Here is an 11,504-nt window from a genome sequence, read left to right on the forward strand (position 1 = left end):
ACGTTGCAGACGTTTTTCGTCTGGACTCCGCAGTTTGACGAATTTCGATAGCACACATATGACCACTAACAGCACCGTGATCCATGGTATGCCGGCTGAGGCCAAATTACACATGAACCAGAACACATTGAACAGAAATGTGAGAAAACTAAAGGAACAACATAAAAGTTGATAGAACATCTTCAGGAGGAACCAGAATATGGTGAAAATATTCATTCAGTCGGTGTTTTGTTGTAGTAACTTTGTCGTCCAAGAAATATGTATAAAAAAACCAACAACAAAAAGCACACTTTTGGCTCACACACGGACACTTAAGATATATACACTGCAATGATAAAAAAGAAAAACGCACGCACACACAGAAACACATTAATAACAAAATATTAAAAAAGTGAATGTCTTCTTATTAGAATTTAAAGGGGGGAAGGGGTAGATTTTGTATTTTATTTTAGGTTTTTAGTTTGCTTTTTGTCGCATTTTTCCTTCTTCTTTTCTTTACACTTTGAGCTCAACACAAAGATTTTATAACAATTTTGTTTTTTTTTTCTTGTGTGTGTTGTCAGATGTACTGACCCAATTCAATTTACAAAAATTTAGGGTGTCTATACGCGACGAAAGCACTACTCCACAACACTCACACTGGTTTAGTTTGCTGCCTGCTGCTTCTACACTCTAATATCGTTGCAAATTCTATTTAATAAAATTCTATTTTTTCTTCTTTTGATTTTTTCGTCGTCGAGGATTTGGTTAGTTCTTTTTTTTTGTCGCCTTAGTCTAATTAGATAGTTGCCGTCTAGCACCGTGTTTTCTGTTTTTCTCCGTCTCGTTAGTTAGTAGTGTAGTTGTAGTACAAAAAAGGACTTTCTTCCGTTTCCTTCCTTGCGGATAATTTTTGGCATTTTTCTAGCTCACTCTCACTACGGCTGGTTGGCTTCCGTCTGATTGGAGTTCGTATGTCGATTTTTTTCTGTGTGTTATCGTTAATCGAAATGTGTGAGTGTGTATCAACGGTGATTATTTTGGTGGTGGTTTGCAATCGATTTGTTTGCAGATGTATAACTGGGTTTATATTTGGTAAATAAAATAATATACCGAATACGCTGACACATTTACATTTAAGGGCTAAGCAGAATGCTCGCGTTGAGCCATCCGTCGCGTTATATGTTATCGAAAATACAACAACCACAAGGAAACGATAACACAAACGCTCGAAGTTGATGTACGCTGCGCTTCGGAGTTAAATATATTTTAACTTTTTGCGTGCGTTAACGCGATATCAAAAAACGCTCAACGCGAACATTCTGCTTAGCTCTTTAACGCGACGAAACCATCGCCCATCTATGTTATAGTGCAGCTACAAACACACTTTATATGAAAATAAATTATGGTAATATACGCCGTTTTTAATAAGGAAGATATTTTCGATTAAATTTTGAAAGCTGAATGTTGTCAAAAGCAAATTTATGAAAAAATTGGAAACATATGTGTTGAGGCGAGGTGTTTGCTCTACTCCTCGCCGTGGTGGTGTGTGGGGGGGTGTTCAATTAATCAACTCTTGGGAGCGGGGTGAAGCGACAACGAGAGCTCCCAAGCAGTTAATGGGGTAAATGGTAAAGAAAAGAAAGGTTCAAAGAAATAAAACACAAGAAAGTATTAGTTAAATTATTCTAATTATCTTGGATTTATTGGTGGTATTCTTTTCTATATTCAACAACAAAATTACCTTTGTAATTTGGGGCGGCGACAGAGGCCTGTTAGTAGATAACGCGTAGACGTTATTCGACAAGTTACTTCTAAGGAGGTTAAACGACCAGTGAACGCTGTGGTTCGTGCAATCACAGAGGATTGCGGTGATCGCTGAGGATCGGTTGTCGTTTACTACTACATTTACATATTCCAATGGGAGAAAAGTATCGAGCAAGGAGAGCAAACCAGCAACAACCACCGCTCGGTGGCATCTGCACCCTACGGTCTCCGCTGAGGGAACTTGCAGAGGAGATGCCCGTGGTGTCAATCAGCAGACGTAATTGACTGAGCTCGGGAAGTTGAGTCAGAACGTATCAAACTTATACATTCCGGCCCCCTTGCTACGACCGACAACGTAGCAATTAACAATTAAATTGGAATATGGGTTAGTAAAATCTACATATGAACGTAAATTCAGATTTCGAGTGAGCTTCATGTTACAAATTTAGTAAACGGCACAATTTTAGTAAATGGGTGACTCAAGTACACAAACGATATTCAAACGATAAGGTGATCGATTTCTATTACCTATAATACAGAGATTAGGTGGCTGGAACTGAACCGGTTAGTATATACCCGAATATAGACTTTTGGGCCAACAACGAATTTAAAACTAATTTTGGTGGTTCGGCTTCTAGTATTTGGGGGTAAAGATCAGCGCCAAGTAGCAAATCTATTGGGCTGCCGTCAAAGGTGTCAGCTAAATCTAAAGGAATTTTAGATTTCAAAGTTGCAATAGGTGGATGAGAAAACAATTTCCCCTTAACATTAGGCCGAACAAATGCCTTTGCGTCAACAATCTTAGACGAATTCTTAGGGGACGACAATTTAAGAGAACACATTTCTCTTGGTGTAGCAGGGCTGGATTCTTTCTTCGAATTACCAGAAATACCAAGTGCATTTTTAAGTTTTTTACTTACAACAGATACCTTGGAGGAAGGATCAATAATGGCACGAACAGGGTGTGTTTTTCCATTATGAACTACATTTACTACTGCTGTTCCTAAGAGAACATTGGTATCTTGGGAGGGGTTAGGTATCGGTGGATTTACAACTTTTTTATTCGAAGAAGGGTGCGACACATTAGAATCTCGACTTTTGACTTTGGTAAAAGCCGGAGAAGGGTTTACCGAAAAACGGGGCAACGAAGTCTGTCCTCGACTTTTGACCTTTGTAAAAGCCGGAGGTGGATTGGAGGGAGTAACAACTTTATTGATTGGTGACCGGTGAAGAAGGCTGTGGTGCCTTTGCTTGCATGTAGTGCAACTATGTTTACTAGTGCACGTATTGACTACATGTCCACGAGACAAACAATTTACACAACATTTATTTTTCTTAACGATCGAGAATTTGTCCTCAAACGAAAGTTTTAGAAACTGGAGGCAGAGTCGAAGATGGTGGCTCTGGTCAGGACAAATGGTACAAGAAGGTTTGGAGGGTGAATTTATAACTCGAGGTGGGGTAACACATTTAGAATGATGTGCCGACAACAATTTATTGGGGAAATGAGGTGTAGCGATATTACTAGGTGAGGGGGAATGCATTTTCTTTGGCAACAACAACTTATTTTTGGTGGGGAGGACGTGTTCTAGACAAATCAATGTTTGTATCCTCTCCGTGAGGAAAGCGTCTAATTCTACCCAAGAGGACAACGACGATTTATTTTTTATACTTTGCTCCCACAGAGTCAAAGTAATTTTTGGCAAACGCTGCAAACAAATGTAAACAACAATCGGATCCCAATGATCCGTGATGACGTCATAAACTGACATTGCAGTAAGGCAACTATTTATCCCTCGTTGGATAGTTTTAAGACCAGAAACCGTTTCAGCTTCGATGGAGGGGAGTTCAAACAAGCATTTGAGGTGAGAGTTTACGACGATACGTTTATTATTATACGTATCGGTCAAAGCTTTCCACGCTAAAGGGAAACTTGATTTGGTGAGTGGAAATCTGGAAATGATTTCACGAGCTTCACCGGTGGTCTTCTGTATTAAATGGCAGAGACGTTCAATGTCCGAAATTTGTGAATTGTTTACAAATAAGGTGGTGAACAGATCCCGAAAGGTGGGCCAAGATATAAAATCGCCAGCAAAAACTTCAATGTCGATAGGGGGAACAACGAGACTATGCTTATCGACAGGTGGATTGGTGTAGCTATTGATGGTGGAAGAATTTTGCAATTCACAAACAACTATAGGAGTGGAGAACTGCACAGTATTCGAAGTTGAAGGTGGAGACAAGGTGATAGGTGGCATATTTTGTGGAGATTGTGAAACTGGTGGAGATTGTGTAACTGGTGGAGCTATAGCAGGGGAACAATTACTTTGAAGGTGATTGAGATGCCGATTTATGGTGGATAGACACCAAGAATACGCAATAAATGCAGTATTATATTTTTCTTCGACGACATCAATTATATCAACCTGTGCATTCGGAGATGTCGCAAGGTATGTTTTGCACTCCTCATAGGTGCACTGAACTTTATCCCATAACTCTCGAATTTCTGTATTGCGAATTTCGAGGTTGTATACAGAATACTGGGATTCTGGAATTCTCTCAAAGAATTCCACACTTTTTAGGACAATGCCAGTGGCTCTATTGAAGCGGGTGAGAGGAGTTATCGACATTTTTCAAGGTAAAGGGGAAAGAAAACTCAATATGTAATATATAAAAATGCCGCAAGATGAAAACTCCAACAAATTATGGGAAGATAAAAGTTAAAATCCAACAAAGATAGCTATAGCCCAAAAGATATTTCAGCAAAACTACAAAAATGGACACAAATTTTAAAATATTGCAAAGTCTATATTAAAGCAGGACAAAGTGAAGACAATTTTGATGAATTTCTTCACGATGCCAAACTACTTTAAAAAGACCACAAAAAAAAACAAGTATTTTTTTCAAATTTCCTCAAAATAAACCAATTCTACCAATTGTAGGGTGTAGTTGAAGAGGTGAATGCAAATAATAAAGTAAAGAAAACAAGAATATATCCCCTGAGCAAAATTAATGTGTTGAAACACAACCACAATAGATGTAATTGTCACAAAACAATATTTTTAGCAAGTAATTTTGCTTGGGTATATGTAACCACAACCGATTGTAGGGTGGAAATGTCCAAAAAATGCTGAAAGCCTTCCAAAATGACTAATCTGCAATGCTTTGAATTGAAAACAACAACAAAAAGGGAGAAATATTTAAAAAATTAATATTTTTCACAAGCACTTTTTATGCTTCGATTGTGTGCAATAGATGCCGAATGTAGGGTGCAAATGTCCAAAAATCTAAAAAACCCTACTACCAATCAGTATTTATTTAAAATAATTCAAAAATATTTTTTAATATAATTGTTTTTGAAAATTCACAATCTTGCCGCTTGGTACCACTGTGCTGTAGTGTGGTGAATAACGAATATCACACAAAACGGAATAAAACACAAGCGACGCTAGCAGCGAAATGTCTATGCGTAAGCAGCTACGCACTCACTCAACACACGACGCGAGAAACGATCCAACAGTGAGAGTTGGAGTCGACAACAATTGTTGGTATATTTTCTGTTATACCAAGGTGACGCTAGAAATAGGCGCGTGGAATACACGTGTGTTGTTATTGCAAAATGACAATGCAAATTCTGCAGTGAGAACTGACCAACGTTAGAACAATAATAACAACAGAAGAATGTTTGGTTGGTGATAGATCGATGCAGCAAATGAACCAAACAACGAGATCGTGGACTGTTAGGGCGATTGTTGTTATTGCATATTAGGAGAAGTTTTAAATAAACGAAGGAGAATAACAAGAACAAATTCGTTTGGTTGATGAGGAATATAATAACAAATAAACCAAACGAGTAATAGGTGGAGAAGATATGTAAATGTTGTTATTACTAATATTACGATGTAATTTCTCAGCTTGGAGAACAAACGAGGGGGGATAACACCAAGACGAATTCTTTTGAGGAAAAGAACAACAAATAATTCAAACGAGCAGTATAGGGAGAGGTGATGTTTGTTGTTAGTACAATATGTTAAATCGAGAAAAAACGAATATGTTTGGTTGGTGAGGGTAAAGAAGAACAAGTAAACCAAACAGACAATATGTGGAGTTGTGATGATTAGTAATTTAACTGCAGAGAGTCGAATGGAAATACTGTGTGTTGTTATTGCAATATTATTTCTAATTCTCACTGAAGGATTTTAATGAGATCAACAAAGCTAAGGCGAAGAATGGTGGTAACAACAATACCGAATTCTTCTGTATGATCAACGCGACGTAGGGTGATCTGTACAAGGCGATAGACTGCTAATATTTTGTATGGAAGAAAATACGTATTAAAGCAAGAAGTGGTGTTATAAGTCGACTAAAATGACTTAAATCACAAAGCGAATGAGAACGGGAGATGTGTGTTGCTATGGTGATATTAAAATATATGAAATTCAGAGCAAACAAAAATAGCAACAACAAAGATTTGTTCTCCAATGATTTTTATGATCACTACAACAGACAATAGCAACAAATGTGGACTGTATTTAGGTGAATAGGCGAACGATTGAAATCACACGCGTAGGGATAATTGGAAGCCGACCAATGCCAAATTTAATATTGTTAGAAATTAACAAACAAAAAGACTAACACACGCGGTAGCTCACTTTTGACGAAATCTGAGTTTACGTACCTGGTGTTAGTGTGGTGTTTTGTTGATGTGATGAGATGAGAATTGATATCCATCAATGTTTTCTCCAACAAGAAACAATAAATAGGCGGTGACTTCAATCCGGCTCGATGCGACCAAATGTTGAGGCGAGGTGTTTGCTCTACTCCTCGCCGTGGTGGTGTGTGGGGGGGTGTTCAATTAATCAACTCTTGGGAGCGGGGTGAAGCGACAACGAGAGCTCCCAAGCAGTTAATGGGGTAAATGGTAAAGAAAAGAAAGGTTCAAAGAAATAAAACACAAGAAAGTATTAGTTAAATTATTCTAATTATCTTGGATTTATTGGTGGTATTCTTTTCTATATTCAACAACAAAATTACCTTTGTAATTTGGGGCGGCGACAGAGGCCTGTTAGTAGATAACGCGTAGACGTTATTCGACAAGTTACTTCTAAGGAGGTTAAACGACCAGTGAACGCTGTGGTTCGTGCAATCACAGAGGATTGCGGTGATCGCTGAGGATCGGTTGTCGTTTACTACTACATTTACATATTCCAATGGGAGAAAAGTATCGAGCAAGGAGAGCAAACCAGCAACAACCACCGCTCGGTGGCATCTGCACCCTACGGTCTCCGCTGAGGGAACTTGCAGAGGAGATGCCCGTGGTGTCAATCAGCAGACGTAATTGACTGAGCTCGGGAAGTTGAGTCAGAACGTATCAAACTTATACAATATGACTGCATGAGACCTTGTATAGTTATGCAATGGATGAAGGAAAAGGATAATATATTAATTAATTATTAGGAAATCGGATTTGAATAGGGTAGCTATTGGCTATAGGCTTGTAGGCTCGGACGGACAATTGAATAGATGGTGTGTGTATTGAGGGCTTTGCTGGCAGGGGGCACCTGTTTAGGGTTCCGGGGACAATGCCCTGCCGACACGAGTTGATAATATTGCTGTATTCGCACATTAGATGTACCAGAATTGAACGGGTTTGCCTACGAAGAAGCCTCTCACTCTCTGAAATTTCAGGAGTATGTTGTTGTAGGACTTTATTGCATCTGTAGCCATTTATGGCTTCGGAGACCGCTAAATAATGCACGGATTTCAGAGCGTTCGCTGATCAACAATCTGTTGACGTCTTGGATGTCATCACTATAGCACCTAAAGTCCTGGCGGTTGTGTCGCGGAGGTGGATCTGCCATCACTGTGTGATGGTTGGGATGGCCAGCAGGAACTGTCTAGTCAACAACACATTATGTTGCTTGACTGACAGCATCCTGGTCTCCCCATAGAGGTGATCAACGCTCGTCATCTGGACACAGCCGGTTGCAATTCGGAGTGCATTATTTTGAGTTGTTTGCAATGATCTCCATTGTGTGTCACTAATGAAAGAAGTCCAGACTGAGACAGCATAGTTCAGGATGGAACGACCTATGGCCTTATATGTCGTTACCAACGTTTCTTTATCCTTACCCAAGTAGGTGGCAGCCAAAGATTTCAGAACTTTATTCCTAGCTTCCACCTTCTGGTTGATGTAATTGGATTGCGAGGAGAAATGAAGGAGTTTATCGAAGACCACCCCAAGGATTTTCGAATTATAGACTGTGGGGATGCGCCTACCTTCAACGGAAATGTCAAATTCTAAATTGACTTCTCGCGTCCAGGAAGTGAAAAGTGGCACAGTAAACTTTGCAGTGAATGTTAACGCCGGACGAAATAATAGTACAGTCAGTCGGCGTACGACATCACTGAAACATATGGTGGAGCAATGGGGAGTTTCGCAAGATACATGTTGAACAAAATGGGAGATAGGACACCGTCCCATTTTGATCATGCGATATTTTGATTTTTGGCTACGAACCTCAACGAAGGCCTTGATATCACTCGGAGGGTGCAATTTGTAATGTCGGTTATCAGCTCGGAATGATCGACCGTATCAATCGCCTTGGGCAGAACTAAAGCTGCCACAATGGTCCGTTTAAGTGGTCATCGCTGATTGAGGCAATTCACAATCTTGGAAGTAATTCCTTGCAAAGCCGTTGTTGTGCTAGAACGAAATGCTGTTTCAGCAACGGGAGCAAAATCTTGGCTACATGTGAAAGAAGAGAAATCGGGCGGTAAGACTCACCATAAGTAGCAGATTTATCAGGTTTTAGAATTAGAATAATCCGGGCAACTTTTCAAATGTCAGGAATTACCAACGGTGACATCGATAACTCGAGAACTTTGGTCAGATGGCCCAGCTCTAGTGCTCCAAGCTTCTTTAACATGAACATGGATATGCCGTCTGGACCAAGGGCTTTGGATGGCATGTATTTGAAGATAATTGCTTCTATCTCGTTGGATGTAAATGATAGGGGCTGCAAATCTCTTTTAAGATTCATGGAACTCCGGATAACTGCTCGCTTTGTCCTGCACTGCGAAGAATTTTATTTCAAATATTTTTTACTGACAACTTTGGAGTAAAAGGTATTCATTTTCAAAATAAAAATTATTTTGATTTCTATATTGCATGAAATTCTCACACATTCATTCTCAAAGTGACATAAAATTACTTCAAATGCTGACATGCATACTCTATGGTGTGTGGGACCTTTATGTGCTTTTTTTTTCAAATAAACAGAATGACTTTTTGCGTTTATTTCTTTTATATTTGACATTAGAAGCCAATCCCTGCAGTGTTGCTTTCCTGGTTATTCACCTCAAGTTGTCCTACCTTGTATTATTGTACACACAAACAATTCAAATTTGGTCTGTTCCAGTATTTTTTTAATAGTAATGCTAGTAAAAGGGAAATATTTCAAAATCGCTGTCTGAGTACAAAACAAATTGAAAAGTTCAGGAACGTAAATATAGTTAATATGCCAAAATTAAATGGAAAATTTTCAAAATCAACATAACGGCCAATCAGAAGTTGGCATTTCCGTTTACTATTTTTATTCGCACAAATTTTTTGAGTAAAAAGTTATGCATTCTCTTAAATTGGGTTCAATGTTTTACCATTTTTGTGGTTTCAGGAACGGTTTTCAAGTAAAAAGTTGCAAAACTTGCAATATTAGTAGATTCTTTTAGGTTCTGGAACGGAACTGTTATTTGAAATTGATAGATGGGTTACAAATTGAACAGGGTTGCCATTATAAATTTATCAAATGAGGCTACCTTGTCGCCGTCGAATGAACCATGAGTTTTACCAGCTATTCTCGGACATCGGCATTGTAAGACGTATTGAGGTCATGGCTAGGTCATGTTGTGGGAAGGGATGAAGATGCCCCAGCCCAAAGGGCATATACAAGCGAACCAGGTGATGGTTCGCGCAGATGGCGAAGAACACGAATAAGATGGAAAGATCAAGCAGAAGATAACATTGCCGAATATGGTCTTTCAAATTGGAAAAACTGCGCAAAAGGCCAACGCGCCTGGAAATCTTTTTTAAGCTCGGCTTATGGAACGGAAGTTCTGTCACAAGTCAGCTAAGTAAGACTGCTTTGTATAGTTATAAACATGGAAAAATAATATAATTAGTGTTCCTTTGAGCTTTTATAATACGTTTACATTTAGCCGGATTTCGTTAACCCAGTGGGTTTCAATTGTCAATTCCTTTGCATATATGTCAAATAAATCCTCATAAAGTAGGTTAATCCAGCAAAAAGTTCTAATGTATATGCCGTTTTACATTTGAAAATGTTTAATATTTATCTATGTATGAACTCATTCTTGACATTTTGTATATTTATATTAAAATGAAATGATATTTTACCGCGTTTGTCTGGAAGTAATTACTTTGTTATCGATGAAAGAAATAGTTCATGTTTTACATTTTCCTACTTGTTTTTGTAAAGAAATCATAACCTTTCATAAGTTTTTTTTAAAGAACAGAAAAACTTGTTTTTTTATTTATTTTATGTTTAGAAGCCACTACCTACAGTGTTGTTTTGTTTATTCGTCTCCAGTTGTCCTAAGTTGTATTTGCTTTGTTCCCGTATTGTAAGAATCTTCTAATTTTGCTACGATAACGATTTTTCCTTTATGATATCGAAACAGACGAAACAGTACGGGAACAGACCAATTATTGTACACACAGACAATTCAAATTGTTATTAGGTATTTGGAAAAATGTTGACATTTTAACATAAATCATACCACTTTTTATTACAGTAAATGACCATACTAATTTTTACAGAAAAACATCGAAATGTTTTCGATTAATATACGAACAAGCAAGAATTTTATATTCTTAAAAATACAATTAATATTCCGTATTTTTTGTATAAATAATTTATCATATATACTTTATAAATTTAAAATCTAATTACATTAAAAATTCCCAAAAATAACTTTTTTCGATTCTTTTCACAATTACCCACAAAAAATCGACATACAATCGATTAATCGATTACCGCCCATTTTAGATCCCTTAACGTTTTATCTTCCATATCGTCTTCTAAACAATTTTTACATCGTGTGCATTACACTACATTCGTAAACATTTGAATTCCTTTTCTTATTGGGCATTCCCTCCCCCTTCCACGTATTCCAATTGTTGATGGAGCGTTTTTAATTTCGGATTGGCCGCAAAGAATTTAAAAACAAAAAGAATTTGCGAAAAAAATGAAATCAGGAAAGAAACTACACAACCAAACAACAACAAAACATAACATAACCAAACCACAAGAGACGGATTGGACGGACGGTCGTTCGGTCGGATTGGTGGCGAGAACAACAACAGAAAAAAATTCATCGTAAAGGGAGAAAAGAAGGTAGAATTCATTCTTTAAAAATAGGTCTTTTAAAAACGTTATGAAACGGCGGACTGATTCAATTGAGCTTTGGGTGATTTTTTCCGTTTAAGAAAAAGAAAAGAACAAAAATTACAGAGCAGTTATTGAAAAGAAGAAGTAATTGAGGAAATACCAACGGCAACGTAATCTCATCTTTTTCGCATTGGCCTTGCCGAGAATATCCTTCCTGCTATTCCTGTCTATCAAAATCAAAGTGCTGTCATCTTCACCGTTACCACTTAAGTTAAACCTTTAATCTGCTGTTGCGTCAATTACTCCCGGCCTATTTGCTCGTTGTTTGTGTGCTGCTAATTAGTTTCT

The sequence above is a fragment of the Musca vetustissima genome, unplaced genomic scaffold, assembly GCF_032173495.1.
Source record: "Musca vetustissima isolate MV318-11 ecotype Yass unplaced genomic scaffold, APGP_CSIRO_Mvet_v1 utg22071, whole genome shotgun sequence".
NCBI classification, from domain to species: Eukaryota; Metazoa; Arthropoda; class Insecta; order Diptera; family Muscidae; genus Musca; species Musca vetustissima.